The sequence below is a fragment of the Pleurodeles waltl genome, chromosome 11, assembly GCF_031143425.1.
Source record: "Pleurodeles waltl isolate 20211129_DDA chromosome 11, aPleWal1.hap1.20221129, whole genome shotgun sequence".
Classification (NCBI taxonomy): domain Eukaryota; kingdom Metazoa; phylum Chordata; class Amphibia; order Caudata; family Salamandridae; genus Pleurodeles; species Pleurodeles waltl.
The window spans coordinates 932,726,472-932,752,193 of NC_090450.1; the positions used below are offsets into that span (position 1 = coordinate 932,726,472).

General features: G+C 46.3%; 1 protein-coding gene across 11 annotated transcripts in view; it reads right to left on the bottom strand.

Annotated features, from left to right (window-relative positions):
- Positions 1 to 25,722, bottom strand: part of NCOR2 (nuclear receptor corepressor 2) — a 1,084,598-nt gene that overhangs the window by 434,830 nt on the left and 624,046 nt on the right. For 2 of the 11 annotated variants that reach the window (XM_069215031.1, XM_069215030.1), the window contains exon 1: positions 9,780 to 10,188. The exons of the other annotated variants lie outside the window; for them this stretch is intronic. The gene's annotated coding sequence lies outside the window, so the exon portion shown is untranslated. Of the gene's footprint in view, positions 1 to 9,779; positions 10,189 to 25,722 lie in introns of those variants that run through there. 11 annotated transcript variants of the gene reach the window in all.

Sequence of the window (25,722 nt, forward strand, 5' to 3'; positions counted from 1 at the left end):
ACCTGCCTCTCCATAAACAATCATGACTTGTACCTCTGGACTCTCACCCATGTTCAGCATGTCACTACCCAGCTGGAATCATGCTATACAAATATCATCACCTTTTAGAGATGTGTCTGAACACAGATCTGTTAGTGAGACTGTCCATTTGCCAGAAATGTGGCTTTGAAACCTTGGATTTGTAACTTTCCAACCAGCCTTAAAAAAAAACAACAAGAGAAAGGTCTACTGTTCTATTCTATATAAATGCTATTTTACATATGTAAAAAGAAAAGCGGGTAATGACTTTACTTCCATAATACATAACTACTTGAAATACCGTTCTAATTAAGACACAAATAGGATGCCAGTCACTTGAGACTGGACTACATTTAAGAGTTGTCTATTAAGTGTTATGTCACGTCAGTGCACCAAAGACTCCGAGCTACTCCTTGTATAATGCGGCTACCATGAGCAAGAAATTTCATTCACATAATATATACTAGTAAACATCCATATACACGTTTACATCTAGATGAAGGTTCTTAGCGTCTCTTACAGTGTTACAGCCCGCCATAGCGGGCTACACCAGCCATTAAAGGCCGGCTCCAGCGTTAAAGGCCCGAGCCGAAGGTGAGGGCCTTTAACAAGTGAGCAGGACTTTACTGGCTGATATAGCCCAGTTAGAAGGGGCTATAAGGCTACTAGAACATTCCGCCACTAGAGGGCAGAATGTTCTAATAAATAAAACAAAGGCATTATGGAGCCCAGTGGGATAAAAAGTCTTTGTTCACTGCTGTTGCTGTGTGGACTAACATCGGAATGTTGGAGCGCCGGGCTTCCACTAGCTATTAGAAGCTTGGGGCACCCCATTTTCTTCAATGGAACTCCCAACATTCCAAATGTTCTAATTTTGCTTATAGCAAATATACACAAACAGAGCAGCTCATCTTAAAAGCAGTGATTTCAAGCCTTGTTCAAGAATAGCTGGTCCGGCTTTTGGCCCTCCCTGTAACTTTCCAGCTGACATTCATCAAGTCCCCTCTCCCCTTTAATTCCTACTTCAGACCCACCCAGAGGTTACAAAATCAGATCAACAAGTTGAAGGATGATCTCCGATATGAAACTGTGACAGGTTAAGTGGACTATTCAGAACCCTGCCACTGGTGAAATCCTTCCTCAGAAAGTATGATTAAGAGCATGTCACACTGGGGGGTGGCAATTGAAACATTGGGGCCTTTTCTGGGCCAGGGGCGACATTACCATAAGTTTATAAAGTCTTATTGTATCGCTTTTTGTGTGAATACTTTAAGCATCTGCACACAGAGAGAGGCAGAACAAAGCCCCCTCTAGCTAATAGGTCCAAACATCAACACTTCTAATCTGCATGCAAAAGGTCCTGTAGTAACTGGGGCTGGACCGAGTCACAACCTAATGAGAGTTGTTTATGTAAATGTTATCCTCAAAATGTAAACGATTTCCAAACTCTTTGCTTTCTTTTGGTCTCTGGGTCTCGTTTCCGAGATCCCATTGTGAAAACACTTGAAGTTGTCAACGAATTGTTTCTCTGCTGCCAAGTTCCCCAGCAGAAGTGGTTAGTTTGTTGCTGATGCTGAACAGTATTGGCAAAAAAGAAAAAACATTTTTTTGCTACTAATGGTAGACAGCATTGGCAAAAAAAGCTTTTGCCCCCTGCGTGATTATGCATGCAATACAACAGGAAGAGAAACATGAAAAAGGAAATAAAGCCATCAAACAAGAAACAAACAAATTAGAATGATAAGAAAGCCAGCCATCGATAAGCAACGGGCTGACCCGAAGCCCAGTGAGGGTTTTGGCCTTGTACGCAGTAGGTTATTTAACAACAGCTAAAACTCTCTGTAGGCAAGACCAAACAAGCATTTGCAATGCACTAGGGTCTCACATTTGTCCGAGTTACAGCTATTACCAGTTGTAAACTCCCAACCGGATTTTTCTTGCCACGTTAAAAGAATAAAACAGCGCGATCACATTGCTACAGTTCACTCATAATATAACATATCGGCAAAAGTGCAATTATGTATGTAACCGGCAAAAGTGCAATTAACTATGTAACAGGGTCGATATTATGTAAAGCGCTCGACTTCTGCCAAGCGAGATCGCACTGCGAAAATAGAGAAAAAGTAGTCCACAAACCTGACGGGAAACAGCGAGCATCGTATGTTTTCTGTACTTGGTCGCTGCGCTCGAGGAGGGCTAACCACCGGAAAAGGCATGACGTATGCGTGCCTTCCACTAATCAAAGTAGGCAGATTCTAACCGGAAAGCCCACGAACCAATGAAAGACACTGACATGACATGGACGGGGCTCCGAGCCCTTTTCTAATTCCTTAAGAGTCTTGCTAGCGATACGCATGCGCAAACGCATGCGACGCAGGCTCGACCCTAAAAAGGCCTATCCTCACAGGGTAACCTTAGGGAAACGAATACAAATAAGAGGTTAAGGGAAGAAAGGTAATTGCATTTACATAGTAATAGCCATGTCTTCTAGGACCTATGTCAGACACGTATTAAAAAGACAATATAAGACAGGGGTGCTTGGCGTTAACATTTGGGATAAAGACGAATTAACACAGAATCACATACGTGCCATCAATACAGCAAATAAATCAAGAACTACCTAGATATCTGGCCACTTGAACGACCTGTCTCCAGCCTGAGAGACAGAATACTTAGGTACACTGGGAGATGGAACTATGAAAACGAAGGGTGTAAAAGTATATGGGGGGGAAGGTCTAAGAAACTTATATTAGGTGAATCCCCGAATGTAATTAAAGAAACTGGATGGAAACAGATAGAATGTGCCCACAGAAATTACCAGCAATTCAGATTGTTTCAAGCGTTTCCGCCAGACTGTCAGAGATGGGATGGGTCCCATACATATCACACATCAGAAATACATCTGCATTTGTTAACAGAAATAACTAATAAACTTTAGAAACCCGTGTTTTAAATTTGGTTGTCAGAAAGGAATTCATTCACTTGAGTTTAATTTACACAGTTAATTTAGTTTTGCCATATCAAATACTACTGAGATTAAGAAAATATACTTTATTCCCCCAAACTGCAAGCAGAACCTGGCTGACCAGATGGTCAAACAAACTGTTCCTCATTCTATAAAATGAGTACATTTAGGGTGATCACCTCGCCTTACCGACACTCTCCAGTCCTGACCTTTCACCAACATATTACTAATTTCAAGTGTATTGGTCTAATTAGCTTAATGGAAGGAAAACAAGACAACACCGAAAATAAATGAGGCTGTCACACAAACTTCCAAGACAGGCAACAGTATAATGACCAGTGCGGAGGTGACCATCCTAGGAATTCTCTAACAGCAGAAGTTGTAAATGTTTCCTCTATCATGAATGATGGAACATTGCAAAAACTGGTAACACCTTTCTCTGAATGAGCAAAAGACTTAACCTGTATACGGTAAAAATGGAATCCTTCAAATATTCACCCCAATAATGTGTAGATTTTCAGTGTTTTTCCCTGTCCAGAATATCCAATCCAGGTTTCACACTTTTGTACAGATCGTGCAGTCAACTCTACCGTCTTTTCTCAAAGTGACCATCAAAAACTCAGTTTCCTCCATCCACCAGTCTGCTAGTTTTTAAAACAGTCCCAGCAACTAAGAGCTCATCCAAACTCTACGCTTTGGACATCATCATCTTATGGTGTTTGCTAATAAGTGGGCTTTGAAGCACTTGGGAGAATATTTTCTCAATACATTCAGTCTCAGCCACATCTGATTCAGACATTATGAAAGGTCATTCAAATATAACTAACCTTGCAATGCACTGCTATCACCCTTGCTCAAATATACAAGGACAGAGGAAAGAATGCATCTCAAGGTGCAGCAGGTAGATTCAGTAAGCAAAATTACTTTTTTTCCTGGCCACAGTTCACTGCCAGATATCTAATGCACACAACTGATTAGAACATTTTACTCTGACGTGCTTTTCGGATTATCAGACTTCTGAGAATAGCAGTCACCGGAACACATTTTCACTCTTGGCATATTTGAAATGTTTAGGACTCGGATGGCCCTGAACCAAGATGTATTTTTGATACTCCAAAAATCAGGAGCTCTCAAACATCATTACACTTTCAGCTGACAAGAAAAATATTGAGCTAAAAGAGCAGCTTTTACTGCAAACTTCATGTTTAAGGTTTGGAAAGCTGCCCCGCCCCCATCAATAGTTATTTTGAGTTGAGCCACCAGTATACACTAGTGAGAACAATGACCACGGGGATGGAGGATCATTATCTTTCTAAGAACCAGGAAAAAAAATAACAAGCATTAGCAAAGCACATAATTCTCACTTTAACTAATTGAGCTATTGGCTTGGCCAGTTTTATTTTCCTTCTACAATATTAAAAGGGAATGTGAGGGGACAGGAAGAACTTCGCTGCTGCAACATTTTTTTTAAAAAAATTGGAAACATGGGGAAGGGGAACAAGGAGGGGAGTGAAAAGAGTGTGTGGGAAGGCAGAGGGAAAAAGAGCGAAAAGTGGGAGTCAGTAAAAACATGCACCCTCATGTAGTGCTTTATAAAGAAAAGGGTCTCCTTGTGCATGCTGTAGAGCAGTGGTTTTCAAACTTTTTAATGCTGCGCCCCCCACCCCCATTGGGGGGATGGGGGAAATAAACCGCCCCCACCTCAAAATTTTCACAATAATTCTATTAAGTTGGGAATGTTTAAATTTGTCTAGCCGTATTTAAACATTACAGTTAAGTTATATTACCTTTTTAAAAACGCAATAAACGTTTTTCTGCCTAAAACAAAAGCACTGTTATCTGCATATTGCTGAGTTTGGCCAGAGCCTGGTGACCCCCCCCCCCCGCCCAACCCCCCAGGATCACTTGAGGCCCCCACTAGGGGAGCCCGCTCCCCAGTTTGAAGACCCTGCAGTAGAGCGATGCAACTCATCGCTCGGTTTTCCACACTGCAAGTTCAACTGCTTAAGTTCTGGTCTGCATATCCTCATAAACTGAACCCACATGCCCCCCTTTCGCACAAGGCCTAAAAAACTTAAGCCTCAAAGAAAAACTAGAAATGAAAATTACACTTGACATACCATCTTGCAACATAACATTGTTATTAATAAAAGGTATGATTTATCCACCTTGTAAGAAAGAAGTGCAGACTAGAACCAATGTGATAAAAACGTATGACCTGCTGATCAACCACCTGAGCCACTGCACCTGCTCATGTTACGCTATCTGTATTTGAAGGGTGCATTGTTGATATCTGTATGGTTTATATGACTGTGAGCTGTCCAGACTGTGTGCTCCCGGCCCCAGTCTTTTTCAAGGGCTGAAGCACTGAATGGCTGTTGTAAATAGGTATGTAGTGTTTAGAAATAATTAATTTGAAGTGCAACTACAGTACTATAAGACCTGGGAGATCTTGGCATGGTTTCCTCTGCCCTTTTTGGCTTCTGCCCTCCTGTTTTTATCCTGTGCTGAATTTCTTTTTTGTGGGCTTTATGACTCTGGCCACTTTACCACTGCTGACCAATGCCAAAGTGCAAGTGTTTTCTGTCTAAATTGGATTGGTAATTGGTTCATCCATGATTGGCATATTTGGTTTACTATTAAGGCCCTAGTAAAGTGCACCAGAGATGCCCAGGGCCTGTAAATCAAATGCTACTAGTGGGCCTGCAGCACTGATTGTGCCACCCACATGAGTAGCCCTGTAAATCTGTCTCAGCCCTGCCACTGCAGTGTCTGTGTGGGCAGTTTGGAACTGCTAGTTCGATCTGACAGGTGCACCCACTTAACAGGCCCAAACCATCTCTTTTACTACATGTACGTCACCCCTAAGTTCAGACCAAGGCTGCTCCATGGTGTGGGAGCAGTGTATTTAAAAGATGGGACATGTACTGGTGTTTTTTACATGTCCTGATCATGAAATACTGCTAAATTCGGTTTTCACTACTGCAAGGCCTATCTTCCCCATTGGTTAACATGGGGATGGCGTTGAAATATCTTTTAAGTGTAATTTCCTACTGGGAGCAGACGGAGATCTGGAGTTTGGGGTCACTGAACTCACAATTTAAAAATACAATTAAAAAAAAACTTCAGCAAAAGATGTAAGTTTCAAAAATGCCTCTTTTAGAAAGTGGACATTTTCTTGCCTAACCATTCTGTGCCTCTGCCTGATTGTGGATTACACATCTGGGTCAGGGTGACAGTTTGGCTGTTTGTGAATTTACTATAGACAGTCACACAAAGGGGGCTGAGGTGTGCCCTGCATATCCTGATCTGTCATCCTTGGATAGAGTGGAGGAAGGAGCTGACAGCTGCACCTGAATAGGGATGTGCCTGCTCTTACACAGAGCAGTCTCCAACCCCCTGGAATGTCAGGAAAGGCAGGGTCTTGTGCACTACAAACACTTTCCATTGAGGTTTGCCTACTTCTAAGGCAGAATAGAGTATAAGTATTGGGCCTCTAAGACCACAACTTCAGAATGCTTCTGGGCTGAGGACATTCTGCCAGGAAGAAGAGCTAAATGCTGTAGGAGGGACTGTCACTCTGCATGTTGCTTTGTTATGCTGGCCTGCTGCTTTCTGCTTCTGCCCAGGAAGTGAAAGGACTAGACTTTGCTTTCTACATGCTGCTTTCCAAAGTTCTCTAAGGACTTGAACTGAGCTTGCTTCCTGTTAGTAGTCTCAGGGATATCGAAGACATCATCTACCAGCACCTGGGCTCTCTTGTGTAGAGTCCTGACTCGCCAAATGGTGCCAAATCCAGTTCCTGGGCCCTTGGGAGTAAGTTCTGGTGTAACTCCAGAGCGACTTCGGAACCAGTGCTGTTGTCTGACTCCATGCCTCTGCCTGCACCTGAGTCGTAGTGCCTGTCGCAGTCAGAGCGGCCTACACCGCTGCAGTGCCTCCGAAGTCCAGCCACAGCATGAGTTCTGAGTGACGTGTCCCCGACGTCCAGGAAACCCAAATCCGCCGCAGCACCTGTGGCGTGATCGCGACACCACAAAGTTGTCATCTTGCGTCTTGACCTGCTGTATTCATCGACCCTGCAGGATTGTAAGGAACCAACACCTCACCACTGATGCCACATCACCTTCCCTGCAATCGTAAGGAACCCACACCTCACCTCACCTCCACTGCCTGGCAGTAAGGAACCAACGCTGCACTGACTCCATCAACGCCTCATCTCCCGGACTACGTGCAACATCTTTCTTTCATTGTTTACCAAAGGTAATGTGCCCGGGGTCCGTGCGACTCTGTGACCGACCCGCACTCTATAGCGCCGGATTGTTAGGAATGATTCCGTCAATAACGTCGTGATAGCCCTAGTTGGAGCTATTGTGTTTGTAAGCACATTTATTGAGATTTAACCTTTAAAAATGTGTATCTTTGCTTGTGTATGTTGGATTTTTGTTGTTTTAGTCTTGTTTTATTCAGATAAATATTGGCTATTATTTTAACTGGTGTGGAGTCCTTTTGTAGTGTGTGTGTGTGTGTATCCACAAATACTTTACACATTGTCACTGAGATAAGCCTGACTGCTCATGCCAAGCTACCAAGGGAGTGAGCAGGGGTTATCTTAGCTGTGTGACACCCTGACTAGAGTGAGGGTCCCTACTTGGACAGGGTGCAAACCACTGCCAACTAGAGACCCCATTTCTAACAAGTACCTACTAAAACAGGAATTTTCATGCAATGCATCAAATCTTACGCTATCATTCTTAGTAAGATCTTGTTTTAAATAGTCTTAGCTACCACAGTTTATGTCAACGTACTAATAACTGACTTTAATGGTCCTCACCTTATCCCCTTCCTTATAATGCATGTAGTTATGAGTAACCATACCTGCCAACATTTTAGAGGAGGAAAGGGAGAGAATATAAAAGAAAAAATAATTGGGAGAATGTATTTCCCTCATCAACTTCCATTAGCAGAGGAAATTTCAGGCGTGAGACAGACAAAATTAAACCATTTTTTTTGCTTCGCAAGTCGGAAGGCTCCGCTTGAATCTATTAGCATGTATGAGTCACTACTGCTGGAATTAAAAAATGTGACAGAGATTACGCACAGAACAAAAAGTGGCTAACTCACAAGCCCATTTAGAAGGATCAAGCATTACAGGTTCAATATCACACAATCCCTTAAAAACAAACTGGCAGTGTATTTTTAAAATTACAGCTGGTTGTACATTCCTGTAACAACCATAATAGTAGAAAGGTGTTTGTCAGCAGGAGAGGTGGGTGAGTTACTGAAAGCTCAAGTCAGGCTTGAGCCTCAAGCCTGGCTCAGCTCGAGGTCCTGTTGAAACTTAAAACCCATAACGAGCCAAGTTATCATGTGGGTTCTGGCTCTCTTCCTCCTTTCTACCCAGAATGGCACTAGGGCCAAAGCTGCAGAATGAGGAAATGGGGAACCTGGTTCAAGTCTCAGCATCACATCAACATTTTCTGATTCTAGGCAAATCACTCAATCTCCCCATGCCTTAAGCAATGCAGGTTACACTTGTGTAATGTAAATGGTGCTCGTATAAAGCACTGCAATAACCTTCGGGTGGAGTTTGTGCTTCATTTTCAAAACTGCAGAAACATGCACGTACGTCTTCGACACAGGAAGGCATATGAATATCCATTTACTGGCTGATGTTACACCGGAAAACCTGGCTAAATTGTGGCTTCATCGCTTACATTGTGAGACCATAGGCCACTATTTTTTACCAAAACTTTTTCCTCATTATCACGTATGAAAGAGCTTTCAAATATGTGAGAGCACACTACCAGTTGTACAAAACGATCACTTTTATTTGGTACTTCTCACTGCGCTGCTATAACGTGCCCTATCAACGCCAAAGCTTTCACATTTAAAGAAATACACTTTCCTTGAATCTTGAAGAAACTTATCATATGTTACGTGATGTTTGCGTTATGATGCACATAGAAAATAACTTCAGGGCTCTGCCCTTGCAGAGGCTCCAAAATCCGAGCTAGACCCCTGGCTGGCCCGACTCTTCCTTTTAATTTGTAGGCTCGTCTACATCTAGCCAGCAGGATAATTCTAAAGAGGGATATTATCAGAAAAACCAGACGCCAGCAACAGCTGGAGATTCGCACAAACGTCAATATTTAGTGAACTAATACACACATGTAGCACTGATTTCAGAAAACACGATATTTTGCTAAAAGTGCTGGTTGTCAACTGCAGTGGGAGTATCCCCCTTCCAACATGGCCGCTGCCCGTGACATCCATGTGCTTAGGAAAACACTGCGCCCGTCTCAGTCCCTCTTCTGTGTCTATGCTAGCGAGGCCAGTGACGCGAAGACGACTCCTGGACGGGAACCCTTGCCCCGCCCTCCCCCACCCCCCCAGTTCTGTTTACTCTGAGGAGACCGCGGCGCGAGGCGAGACTTTCGACGGAGGCCGCCTAGGTCTCCTCGGCCCCCGCACGCGCTTTTCGCAATTCAAAAAACGCTTAGATGTTCCCTCCTTAAAAGTACTGCGCAGCTTTCATGCTCCCCGTCCTCGGCTGGGGACCGCTGTCGCCTGCCCCCAACGAACGGGATCGCTTTTCACCAACCGCCATTCTGAGGAAAATGTAGTCACGAGTTTGACTGTTGGGGGAGGGCTTTGGGGGGGGTACGGCAAGAAACAGCGGGCGCCCAGGGCCCGGAAAATAAAACACGCCGCGGGCAGCTGCCGCACGAAACTGCCAACGCGCGCGTTTTTGTTTAAAACGTACACCACAAAAACGTCGAGTAAACGCACTTACCTTCACTTATCGCCCCCTCCGCTGCCCGGTCTCTGCCTCCATTTCGAAAGAAGAAGGGCGAGATCGCCGGATTAGGTATTTCCACCTCCTCTCCCGCGGCTTTGAGCTCGGCTCTGCCTCACATTTCTCCTCTAGCCTTCGAGGGGACGGAGGAAAAAAAAACCCTTCCTGGCGATTTGCATAGTTAAGCCGTAAACTCGCCGCAGCATTCCTGCTTATGATTTTGCAATCTACTGGAATAACGTGGTGTAGCGAGAGAGCGGGCGAGAGACGATGAATCATGGGCTAATAAAACCACAGTGCTCCTCGGCTGCACGGGGCTGGCTCTCTCCCCCCTCCATGGCTTGGCAGCAGCCGAGCGGGTGATTAATCTCTGGGGGGCATGCCAAACACGCAGCGCTGCTATTTCCACTCCCCCACTGAAGGAGGAAAAAAAAACACATTTGTAAAACCAGCGGGGAAACTACCACTCTCGCTTTAGCCGGCTCGGAGGAACATCCTTCCACGAACTGTCTGTAGAGGAGGCAGCTGACGAAGTGTATTTCTTTTTTTAATTAAAGTTAATTCGTGCCATTAAACACGCCATCTGATGGATTTAAAGAGACGCTTAAACTTTTACACACACGCATTTAATATTGTACTGGCCGTTTAAGTATGAAGCGCTCCACAAAGTGAATACCCTCTCGCAGGAGGTGTCATGAGTTGTTAATAACATGCCCGACAATTAAGACTCCCAGATATGTATATATAATGATAGGGGAAGGCAATTTGCCCAGAATAGCATCTTTAGCCACTACTTCACCCTCCCCCTTCTGGTTGCCTTGTCTGCACTATGTCTTAGGTCTCCACTTTAACTCCACTCTTGAAATGTTAGTAAACAGGCAACCAACAACAGTTATTGCCTCATCGGATGAGGCAAGTTCAGCATTGCCTGTAAGGCAGTAGTCGACGTTATTAACCCCACTCGACATACATACTTTTTACTTAGCGCTTGCAAGTGCAGTATTAAACATTTCTATTGACTTAACTGTTGTTATCCTACCTAATGGTAATTTATCTATCACTATAGCATTAAAGGCTGAATCAGCCCCAAGGAGATGCAAATCTGTGATTTTTTTTAAAATTACATTTGGATCACAGCAGCAAATGATTAACTTGCTCTCTTCATTGACCTTTCGTACATTAAAAGCTGAAACGAGGCCGCTTCCTCCAGGATGCAACCACTGTATGCGAGCCACAAGTATCTCTAATATGAGAATGAAACCTTCCCTCACTGTCTCAAGTCGCTAATATAAGGTGGTGATATTTTTCCAACAAACTGGATATTTTATATTTCTACGTCCCGCTTGAAACATCAATGCTCTTAACCGGGGGTTTGCCAGCCCTTACTTTTCAAGGGTAGTCCCAAATTTTAGTAAAATTCAATTTTGTCCGTCTGGTTACGAATTTACACCACTTTAAAATGCTGGTAGATTTCCATTACTTTACACTTGGCAACCATTTTTATGGCAGTCAGACTAACGGTTTGGAGTTAGTGCCCCGTTTAATTAGTTTTGCACTAAATAGAGCTTTTTAATGCTGAATATCTGCCCCCGACGTTTGTTAATCTTCTCCATGATTGGCGCTTTTCAGCGTTAAGAATTCCAAGTGCCTGTGTGACTTTGTAGCAATGAGAGAGGAGTTATTAGTGCCCAACTTTAGTAGTAGTATTTAGTTACAAAAGAATAATGAAAGATGGAGTGGGACAGCCGGATTCGGGCAGGTGACTTCCCTGTGGCACACAAATTTATGTAGCTAGCGCCTTTGGGATATTTACTATGACTCTCAAGTGACACCTGTTTGGTGAGTCCTAGTCTCGCTTCTAATAAACAGTTCAGCTTCCTGCTGAGATCCTCTCAAAATACTCATCCCTGTTTTGTTACCTCATCCGGTAGGAGCGTATAGTATGCGACCCAACCCTCTTTGCTTCCTGTTTGTACTCCAAAAATCTTTACTGTTGCCACCAACCCTTAGAGGGAGGGTGGGGCGCACTTACTGTGATGGGAAAGAGGACATGAGGCCTAATGAGGATTATCTGTGCTAATTGTATGCTTCATTAGCTTGTCTCTCTTCCTCATCACAGAGTTTGATAAAATCAAAATACATCAAAAACAAAACCTACAGGTTGCAACGCCTCTCACAAACACATCCGAGAGTCAGAATGCGTCACCTATGCATTTAAAAAACATCAGCCTGATACAGACGCAGCAATATGCAAGGGCCTACAACAACATCCTCCACATCTGCATGCACTGGATTATGCTTCAAAAGTGTCAGAACAGGTGCACGTGGATGCCCAACAGATATTGGAGCACCAAACTACTCAATGCAGAAGACAACCACATTTTCACCATATAGTAGGTTCTCAAAACTATGAAGCAAATGAATTGCTAAAAGTAAATGCAGTGGGTCTTGCATATCCTCGAGTTAGAGCTATTAGCGTTGTAAATTCCTAACTGGACGTTTCTTGCCAGATAAATTGAAAATGAAAAGTAAAACAGTTGACATAAGTGATTTTGGTCAAGAGACTGCTCCCCCACGTCCGCAGCACCACCAAGCTGTTCCCCTGTCCTTGACCCTGCACGCGCTGCCGATCGCGTGTTCGAGGCCCTCCTCCACCTGAAGGCATCCGCCTGCGCCTCATCCCTGGTGTCTAGTGGGCTCTGGTAAGCTCCACTAGACTTGTGCCGTCCGAAGTTTTTGTGATTCGTGTTCTGTGCCCTAAGATTATTGTGCCGTTCGTATTTTGTGACTCGTTTTCTTTGCCTTTAATTATTGTGCCGTTCGTATTTTGTGACTCGTTTTCTTTGCCTTTAATTATTGTGCTGTTCGTATTTTGTGACTCGTTTTCATTGCCTTTAATTATTGTGCCGTTCGTATTTTGTGACTCTTTGCCTTTAATTATTGTGCCGTTTCATATTTTGTGACTCGTTTCTGTGCCTTTGAATTACTGTGCCGCTTTCCCCACCGCTGCCTCCCTGCGGCCCGCCCCCCTCGCGCTCCCATTCGCCGCTCCTTCCCGCCTCCCAGCTGCTCCTCCCTCCCTTCTTAATGGCGGTCGCTGCGCGTCGAGGATGAGCGACCTCTGACCTGATTTTGGTCAAGAGACCGCTCCCCCACGTCCGCAGCGCCACCAAGCTGTTCCCTTGTCCTTCACCCCGCACACGCTGCCGATCGCGTGTTCGAGGCCCTCCTCCACCCGCAGGCATCCGCCTGCGCCTCATCCCTGGTGTCTAGTGGGCTCTGGTAAGCTTCACTAGACTTGTGCTTGTGCCGTCCGAAGTTTTGTGACTCGTGTTCTGTGCCTTTAATTATTGTGCCGTTCGTATTTTGTGACTCGTTTTCTTTGCCTTTAATTATTGTGCCGTTTCGTATTTGTGACTCGTTTCTGTGCCTTTGAATTACTGTGCCGCTTTCCCCGCCGCTGCCTCCCTGCGGCCCCGCCCCCTCACGCCCCCATTCGCCGCTCCCTCCCACCTCCCAGCTGCTCCTCCCTCCCCCCTCCCTTCTTAATGGTGGTTGCTGTGCGTCCGTGCCGCTGGCGCGCCAGAGGCAAGCCCGTCTGCACCCATCCGCGCCTGGATCGCGCCCAGCGCCACACCCCCTGGTCCGCGAGACCCCTGCATCTCCAGACACCGCTACACGCCCGACCATCTCAGCGCCCTCAATCCTGGCCACAATACAGCATGCTTCCAGTCCTCACCAAGGAACACCCGCTAACCCTTCTCATGCCGCAACTGCAGATTCACCTGCGACAGAACAACGAAACCAACAAAAACCGGAACAAACCACCTCCAATGCATACTCCTCAACACCCGCTCCGCACGCAAGCACGCCATCGAGCTCTGGGACCTGCTAGACTCCACCGCCCCAGACGTAGCCTTCCTGACCGAAACCTGGTGGAACAACTCCTCAGCGCCCGCAATAGCCATCCCGGACGGCTACAAGATCATCCGTAGGGACCGCACCAACGGTATCGGAGGAGGAATAGCCATCGCCCACAAATCCATCCTAAAGGTCTTCACCCACACTGACAACACCCTCAAGACAGCCGAACACCTACACTTCCGCATCCACACCGACCCAAACACCACTCTCAGAGGAACGCTCATCTACAGACCTCCCGGACCACGAGCACCTTTCAGCGAATCCATCGCCGACCTCACCAGCACCCACCTCAATAGATTACATCCTCCTCGGGGACCTAAATTTCCACCTGGAGAACAACGACGACACCAACTCCACTACTCTGATCGACAACCTCACCAACCACGGCATCAGACAATTCTTAAACACACCAACCCACATCGCCGGCCACACGCTTGATCCCATCTTCTCCTCAAGCGCCTACGTCACCTTCAACCACACCACCGTACTCCACTGGACCGACCACCACTGCATCCACTTCACCAACAAGAAACATACCGAGCACCATCGCACCCAACATCCACCCCGCCGATGCTGGAGTTACACGAAGACCAGCTAACCAACACGCTCGCCCAGAACCCACCCTCCGACCCAGACACCACCGCCCACAACCTCACTCTGTGGACCAACGATTGCGCCAACACCCTTGCGCCACTCAAGAAACCCACCAACAACCAAGCCAGAAGAAAAGCCACCTGGTTCACCGACAAGCTCCTAAACTCCAAGCGCGACTGCCAGAAATGAAAAAAGGAATGGCTCCTCAAACGCACACCTGACAGCCTCCCAGCCCACAAGGACGCCACCCGTAGACACAACCAATTCATCAGACAAACCAAACGATCCCACTACAAAGACCGCCTGGACAACAACGCACACAACAGCAAAGAGCTCTTCAGCATTGTAAAAGAACTCTCCAACACCAGCGCCAATGTCAACGACATCCCTCTATCCTAAGAACTCTGTAACGCACTGTCCACCTTCTTCCACCAGAAGATCACCGACATCCACAACAGCTTTAATGCCGCCCCCACGCCAGATCCCACCCCTGAAAGCTCCACCTGTGCAAACCGCCTGACCTCCTGGACCAACGTCAACGACACAGAGACACGCAAGATCATGAACTCCATCCACTCAGGATCTCAGTCAGACCCCTGCCCCCACCACATATACAACAAGGCCGACTCCACCATTGCCCCTCAACTACGGAAGATCATCAACATCTCCTTCGATACAGCGACTTTTCCGGAAAGTTGGAAGCACGCCGAAATCCGTGCCCTCCTCAAGAAGCCCAAAGCTGACCCCAACGACCTCAAGAACTTCCGACCGATCTCCCTACTCCCCTTCCCAGCGAAGGTGATTGAAAAAATCGCCAACACGCAACTAACCAGCCACCTCGAAGACAACAACATCTTGGCTCCCTCCCAATCTGGCTTTAGATGAAACCACAGCACTGAGACGGCCCTTCTCGCCGCCATAGACGACATCAGACGTCAAATGGACAACGGCAAAACATCAGCCCTCATCCTCCTGGACCTATCTGCCGCCTTCGTCACAGTCTGCCACCGCACCCTGAAAACACGCCTCCACGAAACCGGAATCCAAGGAAAAGCCCTCGACTGGGTCACCTCATTCCTCTCCGGCAGAACCCAGAGAGTCCGCCTCCCCCATTTCCGCTCCGAGGCCACCGACATCATCTGCGGCGTCCCCCAAGGCTCATCCCTCAGCTGTTCAACAACTACATGGCCCCCCTCGCACAAGTGGCCCAACAACACAACCTCAACATTCTCACCTACCGCTGACGACACCCAGCTCATCCTCTCGCTCACCAAAGACCCGCGCACAGCCAAAACCAACCTCCACGAGGGAATGGATTCCATCGCCGAATGGATGAAAAGCAGCCGTCTGAAACTCAATTCGGACAAGACGGAGGTCCTCATCCTAGGACCCACCCCCTCCGCCTGGGACAACTCCTGGTGGCCCACCGCACTAGGAACCCCACCGACACCAACCAACCACGCACGCAACCTGGGCTTCGTCCTCGACTCCTCCCTCACCATGTCTAAACAGGTCAGCGCAGTCTCCTCCTCCTGCTACAACACACTCCACATGCTCCGTAGGATCTTCAAGTGGATCCCGACAGAAACAAGAAGAACAGTGACACAGGCCCTCGACAGCAGCAGGCTAGACTACGGCAACGCACTCTACACAGACATCCCAGCAAAAGACCTACTACGTCTCCAACGCATCCAAAACGCCTCCGCCCGGCTGATCCTCGACGTACCCCGCTGCATCCACATCTCCCACCACCTGAGAAACCTACACTGGCTCGCCGTGGACAAGAGGATCACTTTCAAGCTTCTTACCCACGCTCACAAAGCACTCCACGACACCGGACCAACCTACCTGAACAACAGACTCAGCTTCTACACCCCCACCCGTCAGCTCCGCAAACCTCGCCCTCGCCGTCGTCCCCCGCATCCAACGAAAGACCTCCGGCGGCAGATCCTTCTCATACCTCGCCGCCAAAACCTGGAACACGCTCCCTACCAACCTGCGACAGACCCAAGACCTACTCACCTTCAGAAGACTCCTCAATACCTGGCTCTTCGATCAGTAACAACAGCAGCACCCCCCAGCGCCATGAAACCCTCACGGGTACGTAGAGTGCTTTATAAATTCAATGATTGATTGATTGAGTGAGCCGATTCAAACACCACAGTCAGCATGAGCACGAAGGAAAGACACAAAAGGAAAAAGAAATTCGCTTGCAGTCAAATGTGCAATTATCCATGCAACAGAGTCGATGACCAAGGCGGTAACAAAACTGCCCCAAGGAGGGACAAACTTGAAGCATTTACCAATAACAAAGGATTTTTGAAAGGCAAGCCCATGAGTGAGAGATAGTGATGGGCGTGCAGTGGGTGTGGTTAAAAGCTTACTGATACATTAAAACAGGCCACAGCGCCTGCACTCGATCTAAAAACTATGGCTTAAGGCCCAATCAAGCCACCCAAAAAAATCATTAGATTCTCAACCTCCCTGAACTTTGGCGCTACAGACAAATACAATTTCATAATTCTACCCAGAACCAAATAGTAGAGACATGTCTCATTGAGAATTATGGTCCAGAAAGAAGGCAGGCAAATTGCTTCCCATCTTGGTGGAAGCACAAAATAATTTATCATAAAGGAGGGAACCAATCATAAGAACCACAACACCAAAGGTCCACCCCTATGGTTCCCTGGCTGCTGAAGCTGCAGACAACATCCAGAAGGATAGATCAGTGATTAATTTGTACTTGTTTCCGGTGGGGGGCACCAGCACTTATTTTTGACATCCGGCACTTCATTTTCTGCCATAAGCATTTACTGCGAGCAAAAGACACATATGGGAAAGACGGAGGAAGAGAAAAACGAAAAAAAAGTGTCACCATGGGAGAAAGCAAAAAGCTGCGAGAGTGAGCTGAAGGGGCAGGGAGTGGCTGTAAATGGAATGAAGAGGCCCGGAATGGCTTCAGGATTATGGCACCTCATTATTCAGTGTTCACACATTTAATTGCAGCAGCCGCATGTTTAAGAGGAGGGCTTTGGGCACCAGCACGTTTTTATTTACAAATTAAGCACTGGGATAGATACTGTTGTCAAACACTGTGGAGACTGAAAATGCTAGCAATCCCATTCTGTGTCTGCCTAGAATCCAGCACTATCTTAAGTGTCAACTGGAGGAGACAGTGCACCATTTGACAAAGTTCCAGCAACAGATAACACCAATGGGTCTCTGACCAATAGGTTGGCCCAGGCTTACTTTATGCCCATCGAAGATGGAGATGTTCATGTAACTATGCAGCTGCGTGGAGTATCACTGGTCCGTACTGGGGTGTGTGTAAATCCTTTAACCCCCTATAGACCTACAGTTCTAGTTCCGCAGAACTACACCCATGCAGGGAGCATCCTCAACTCCAGAACTCTACTACTGCCAATACTGCATTATACACCCAAAGGGAGCATCACATCACAGTGCATCCATTTCTCATGACTACTGCCAAAGTGAGGATCCAAGGGACATTCATGCACCTCCAGTGACAGCAAGGGTGCTTCAGAACAACGTCCTTGGAGACTACAGGAGATAAAGACAAAAAAGTAGACATCTGGTAGGAAGTCCCACCATGGGGGAAGTAGAGCTACTTAGGGTATGTTGACTGTTGAGTTGGCACCATAAGTTGTGGTGCTTTCCAGAAAGGCATCATTACAGTGCTCTAGGGGGAAGATATGCAGGGCTGAGAAGGATGACAAAACTACCAATTTGCAAGCAGTATATAAATATATATTGTTTTGTGAACAAATATAGTATGCTGACCACAAAATATTCCAAGTTCAGGTTGGCAGTCTGTAACTATCCACCATAACAATATCACTTTTTTGTTTAAAGTAAACCGGATGGTTGTCATGCCGTTACCACCTTCAGGAAATAGCATTCACTGGACTAACTGCCTGATGTAGAGATGGGTATGTAAAAGTATGTTACAGGCTCACTAAACCTTTTAATGTTCCAAGTGAAATAAAATGAATGCTAATAAGGTGGCTGATACCGGTCACCACATTTAAGACATAAAACTCAATTTACTTTGCGTTGCATCTGATATAAATAAACAATATAGCTTTATTACCTGCAGATGAAGCTCTACATGCCCATTGCCAGAGTTACAGCCCAAAGTGGAAGTGGCAGTCTATCCAAAGAAATGGGCACAGAACACTGAGGTGTAGCTCTCAACTGGAGGGCTATGATGGTGTTCAAACTCTCCATCAATTTAGACCAGAGGGTTTGAAGTAAAACTGAAAGAGGCAGCATAAATATTTGAATGTTGAAGGCAGCAGCGTACACTATATCAGACATTATAATCCTTCAGCCACTCCGTCTTCAGTGTAGCGACAAACATTCTAATGTATAACTGGTCACCAGCAAGCCAGTCCAGTCGAAAATGTTGATTAATGCCCATCTCAAAGTTCAATGATAGAACTACGACATGAATGGGCCAGTGTTTTTACAACTCACCATTCCCTCTTTCGCCGGTCAGGTGCTTTTTTTGAGAACTTCGGCAGAGGTCCTATTCTGGTAGTCATGAACAACATTCTGAGCAAATTCCAATAACTGTGCTAAGTAGTAGTAATAAACCCTGGAATGGTCAGAATGGCTCAGCAAAGCACAATGCTAAGAGTGCTGACAAGAAATACCTTTGTTTCCCTGAGTTCTAAGTTTCCCTTGCTCTGTGCACTTTCCTTCAGCTAAGTCCCATAACTGCCGAGCAGGCAATTAACAGTAAATAACACACTCCACAGAGAGTAAGTAATATAGTTTAATTATTGTCCATGCCAACAATTGTATGTACCTATTTTTAAGTCTTGCACATAGACTGCATCAGCTGTCTGTTGACAAACAGACTTCGTGTATCCAATATCAATCAATCAATCAGTCCATTTATAAAGCGCAATACTCACCCGTTAGGGTCTCAAGGCGCTGGGGGGGGGGGGGGGGGGGGGTAGAAGGCTACTGGTCGAAGAGCCACGTCTTGAGGCGTTTCCTGAACGTCAGGTGGTCCTGGGTCTGGCGAAGGTGGTGTGGTAGGGAGTTCCAGGTCTTGGTGGCAAGGTGAGAAAAGGATCTTCCTCCAGCAGTGGTGCGGCGGATGCGGGGGACGGTGGCGAGGGAGAGTCTGGCAGAGCGAAAATGGCGAGTGGGAGCGTGGAAGGTGAGTCTGTCATTGAGGTAGGCAGGACCTGTGTTGTGGAGAGCTTTGTGTGCGTGGGTCAGGAGCTTGAAAGTGATCCTCTTTGATATGGGTAGCCAGTGCAGGTCTCTGAGGTGGGGGGGAGATGTGGCTGCGGCGTGGGACATCAATGATCAAGCGGGCAGATGCGTTCTGGATCCGTTGCAGCTTTGTTTGCCGCTTGGCTGTTGTCCTTGCGTATAGAGCGTTGCCGTAGTTCAATCTGCTGCTGACCAAGGCGTGGGTGACGGTTTTTCTGGTCTCGACGGGGATCCACTTGATGATCTTGCGGAGCATTCGCAGAGTATTGTAGCAGGAAGAGGAGATTGCGTTGACCTGCTGAGTCATGCTGAGAGTGGAGTCCAGGATGAAACCCAAGTTGCGTGCGTGGGTGGTGGTCGAGGGTGCGGTTCCTAGGGAGCTGGGCCACCAGGAGTCGTTCCATGCTGAGGGGTCGGAGCCGAAGATAAGGATCTCTGTTTTATCGGTGTTAAGCTTGAGGTGGCTTGATTCCATCCAGTTGGAGATGGCGTGGAGTCCGTTGTGGAGGTTGTTTTTTGCAGTTGTAGGGTCTTTCGTGAGGGAGAAGATCAGCTGGGTGTCGTCTGCGTAGGATACTATGTTGATGTGGTGGGTCCGTGCGATGTTGGCGAGTAGGGCCATGTAGACATTGAAGAGCGTTGGGCTGAGGGAGGATCCCTGGGGGACGCCGCAGATGATCTCGGAGGCCTCTGACAGGAACGGCGGAAGGCGGATTCTCTGGGTTCTGCCGGTGAGAAATGATGAGATCCAGTCAAGAGCCTTGTCGCGGATTCCGGTGTGATGGCGTTGAGTATAGATTTCGGTTGGGCTTTGTGGCCACTGACTGTTCATGACTTAATGGCTTTCTTGTCTATCCAACTTGTTTTCCTCCTAGTTCTTACATTTGTTCCATCCAAAGGGCATGTCATCCCACAGTGTTTTGACTTGATGATTTGTTGTAGCCTTACAATGTTGAAGTGAGGGGGATTCTTTCTTTTGCTTTTAGTGCTCCGGGGCAGTGCATCACTTATCTCAGTCTCTTCTCAGCTGCCCACTTTAATTTTTATTTATTTTTTGTTTTTACTTTTTGCACGGACTCAGCGACTACACATTGCTACCGATCTGCTCCCAAGCCACAATTTATGCAGCACCCCACAGATAATTTATTTTTTAATTTACCATTCAGAAATGACAGTTTGCGATTGTGGAGCAGTAAATTAAAAATAAAGTGTAAAGATAGCCATTGGTATGTGTGTGCATGCATAACAACCATGTTTACATACATTTTGTTTTGCTTAAAAAAACAAATAACGACGGCCACTGCTTTTTCATACATGATGGCTATCTTGTGAGAATTTTTAGAACAAAAGAAAAAACATTAAAAAATGGCCATCTTTCAATGTATTTTCGTTTGTTTTGGGAAAAAGTCTTAAAATATAGCATATGACAGCCCATCGTTAATTGATCTTTCATAATGCACAAGAAAAGTAATTTAAAGATGGCCCCACGCAAAGTTGCCATCTTTGGATAGTTTTTCCTTTGCTTTAAAAAAATCATTACAAGGTGGCCACCACACCTGCACACGTTGCAGCCATCTTGGGAGGAAAAAAACATTACAATGTTTCACAGGTCATACCTATTTGCTCTGACAATGCTAGTACTGAAGAGCACTCCACAAGCCAGCGCAGACACTGGAGTTAGTTCAGTACAGTGTGTTTCAGTCTCATGCCTACGACAAGCAAATACCTTTTTGAGTTATTTCTTTGAAAGATCACTAACTGGTGCCAAGCACCCAATGGACATCTAAGTTGTAAAGTGCATCCATAGAAAGCCCAGACATGAGTTCCGTGCTCACTGTACCACTGTATTCAAGCTAGCCTGGCTGATGAGGGGTGTTCCCCTGAAACCGGTCCTAGGATGTTTCTTAACAGTTTAGGCTATACTGTTCCCGTGGAGAGCAGGGTCAAGACTGATATGCATATGGCTGGGTCCAAACTGAGGTGGCTTGGTGCGCAAAATAAGGCTGGATAAAACTCAGATCAGTGACTGGGGGTGAATGTTTGTATTTTTCAGCAATCTGTCCATCGTCTTTTTGTGTTGTCAGCCACCCAAATGACTTCCATATTGGTAAGTGCATCCATAGAAATCCCCCATCAGTACTTAATTTTTAACAATAGTTCCAGAAACAAAACATCAAAACTTGAGCCACTTGAGCGGAGCCACTGTTCTCTACAACAATCATGTTTATGCAGCTGTTGCCACGGGTCCAGATTTTTCGGTAGCACAATTTGCAGTTTTTGGCAACATTTCACTACTGTGCCCTACTTTTGTTATTAACATAGGTACACTGCCAATTTTAAATTGCTTCTAATCAGAAATGCGATGAATGACGCATGTGCCATACAATATGTTTCAATGGCTGTCACCTGTCCTTTCAAGTAGTTCCAAAAGGCAACCCTTAAAATAGCTGTTGAGAATGGCAATTCGGATTGCACTGGATACATGCCAAAAATGTGCTGGAGCAGGTTAATTCTGCCCAGCAGATTTTGAGATGTATTTGAGGGATACCCATTGTCCAAGTGTTTCAACAGGCAGACAAAATAGGATCAAAATTTAACAGAACACCGCTACAGCAAGTATATTTAGGGCCAATTATAAACTTGTAAGCGGGATATCACTCTAGCACTGTGGACTGTTTGGAGGTCTCTAATACAACAACACATACAACACCTTTTAATTGTGAAATTAAGGTAAAATATAGTAATGGCAGACAGTGGTTGTCCGCTAATAAACTGTATGTCTTATATGGTATTCAGCTGAATTCAAACTAACACTACTAATACTCCTACTATTGCTCTATGTTTAGCACATACAGAATTCATTTCCATGTGTTGGGGCATTTTACATAGAAGCCACATGCTTTTTCGCAGCCATTTAAGAATGTCCTTGGAAAGAGGTAGATCCATCTTTGTAAGTACTGTTAAAGCCCCTAGCTGCGGTGTTGGCTTTATAAAATGTGTACATTGGAACCCTTCAACAGGGTGGCCTTTGTGGCTGGAAGGGGTAAAAACTGTTCCCAATCAGTGGAATGTTTTGAGAGTCAAAAGATGGCCTCATTTGTTGCATTACAGTACAGAGGGTCAAATGAACAAGTTAGTTACCATCAGTAACGCTCTTTCTGGTAAAGACTATCTAGCTGCAGATTCCTCACCTTTTTAATACTCCCCAGGCGTCAGACATGAACCGGAAATTACTGCACACTGATAGGTGGTACCCCCTTTTGCTCCGGAAATAATGTGCAGAGCCTATATAGAGGCCACTCAATTGTTTTAAAGACTGTCTGCGCCCCCCACACACAGAGCCCCAAAAGCAAACTGTCACAACCAGTGAGCAAACTACTAAACCTGGGATCTTATTAATGGATAGAGTCCAATCACACAACAGGCAGGATGGGAGGTATGGTGAGGTATCTGTGGCTACAGTCTCTACCAGAAAGAACATTACAGAAGGCAAGTAACTTGTTCTTTTGAAAGAGACTTCTAGCAGCAGGTTCCTCGCCTTTTTGATAGATACCAAAGTAGTACCTAATTGAAGTTGGGCTGTGAATGGACTCAAACCCAAAAAATCTGTAGAACAGAGCAGGCAAATCGCCCTTCTTGGTCGAACAGACAATAGTGCTTCATGAAGCATGTAGCTGCTTGGCAAATGTCGAGGACAGGGGGTCTGCATGTTAATGAGTGGTAGCAGCTTTGGCCCTGGTAGAAGGAGCAACGCAGCACTTTCAGAGGTTGCTTTATAGTCGTTGTGTAGCAGATCTCAATGCAAACCACGGCTCACCAGGAGATTATTCTCTTCTGCACAGTCTTGCCTTTTTTGCTCCAGTGAACCCCACAAAGAGCTGATGATCTTTGGTATTAATTATTTAGAAGCTCAGAGCTCTCTTAGGGTCCAAGCAATGGAAACTTCTCCTTAGAAGGGTGAGGCGGAAGATTGAACACCAGCAGAATTATGGCTTGAACGTCAAGGAACAACTTCACAACTTTTGGCAGAAAGGATGCCAGAGTCTTCGGAACCAGTTTGGGAAGTAGGTGGTGTACGGCAGGCTTACAGAGAGGGCTTGAGGCTCACTCACATCACACACTTCTCCAATATTATGGTGATGAGGAACATGGTCTTGAGGATGAGGAACCTCAAGGGACAGCTGTGAAGCAGCTCCAATTGACTGCACTTTAGAAAGGTTAGAATCAAGTTAATGTCCCAGTGTAGCTTGACTAAGGGAAAGGGAGGAAACAAATGTTGTAACCCTTTAAAAATTCTCATAACAGGAGACTTGAACAGAGAGGAATGAAATGTACCCTTTAACTGTACCAAGGGCAGTGCCTGGACTGGTTAGGGGCAAAATAAACAATAAAATGTCAGATAACCTGGCCGAGTATTGCACCAAGCCACAAATGTGTTTTAGCAGGTGTATACAGTTTAAGTCGAGGGACGCCTGGTTGCCATGATGATAACCACCTCTCGGGGAAGGTCAAAGGTGTTAGGCTGCCATCGCTCAATCTCCATGCATAAAGATGAAGATTGTGAAGCCTGCCCTGCTGCTGTGACACCAGGTCCTTCCGAAGGGCCAGCCTGATCAGAGGACAAACGCTCAAGTCCCGGAATTCTGGACACCATACTCTCAGTGCCCAATCTGGGGCAACGAGGATGACTTGGGCCGATCCTGATCTTGAAAACCTTGGGCAGATGTTGGTGTTGACAGAAAGGCATACAAGAGTCCTGAGTTCCACCAGAGGAGGAACAAAGCTCTCCGAGCAAGAGACACTTGGAAATGTCAATGCACAGAGTGCTGACACTGTGCAATCTCCGTGGAGGCAAGCAGATTAAGCCAAGGTTCTTTCCGTTTGCAAGGGACCCTGCACCACCTCCTGGTGTAACTACGGCTGAGCTAATCCACCCGAGCAATCAATGATCCTGCCAGGTGGTTCACAACCAGGTAAATTCCTTGGTCTTCCTACCATTTCCAGAGGCACAAGTCCTCCTGGCAGTGTCTATTACTCCATCCGCCCTGTTTGTTGCAGCACCACATGGCGGTGTTGTTGTCCGTGAGCACCTGCACCAGCCTCCTCTGGATGGACAAAAGGAAGGCTTTCAAAACCAATCGGATGGTCTTCAGCTCCAGAAGGTTGATGTGGAGCCAGGACTCCACCGGAGACCTCTTATCGCCTCCTATCTCAGATGACCGCTCCAACCCAGAAGCGAGACATCAGTCACCACTGTGATCTCTGGGTGGGGCAAGGAAGAGGAGTCTACTGCTTAACCAGTTGTGATCCAGTAACCACCACTGCATATCTTTTGGAGCCTCCTCTGAAATCTCAACATGGTCAGAGAGGTTGCCCTGCTGTTGGCCCCACTAAGACTTCAGGTGCTGGTGGCAGGGATCGAATGGAGCCAGGGGTGTTGGAATGGGCTTGGAGGGTATAGCTGGTGCTGAAGGCAAACCTACCAGCAGTACTCCAAGTGTAAGTTCCCTCTGCTCCTTGGGACCCGAAAGCACACCAGAGGAGGTAGCAAGGATCAGAAGAGCAGGAGCATGCTGTTGTGGATGACAGATGGCACCAGAACCCCATGTTTTGCCTGAACCAGTTGAGGGATTGGCTCCGAAGTCGGCCGACTCCAGGAGCAATATTGAGATCCATGGCGCTGCCCTTGCGTCTGCTCAGGCGAATACAAGTGGTGAGAGGGGACCGAATTCTGCTGGATTTCTTATTTTTCTTTTCAGACTTACTGGACGATCTGGATTGCGACTAAGAATTACCTCATGAGCAGCTTAGATGACATCTGGAGCACGACCGAACCTTGGCAGCAGCGTATAGTACTTGCGGTGAAGAGTCTTCTTAAGCTTGCTATATAAGTTTAACCTTGTGGACTCGGATGCACTTTGGGTTTATCAACACACAGTCACTACAGGCCTTGGAGTCGTGACTCGACCCCAGACAAACCTGTTGGTAACACAACACAGACATTTGCTAGCGACAGTCCATACAGGGCTTAAAATCTGTCATGATCACGGTAAAGTGTCTGAGAGACATGAAAGAGAGCTCCAGATCTGCGTCTGGTGGTGCAGAAAGAAAGGAACGGATGCCATTGTGTGGCAGTATTGCCTGTATAGGCTCTGCACAACATTTCTAGAGT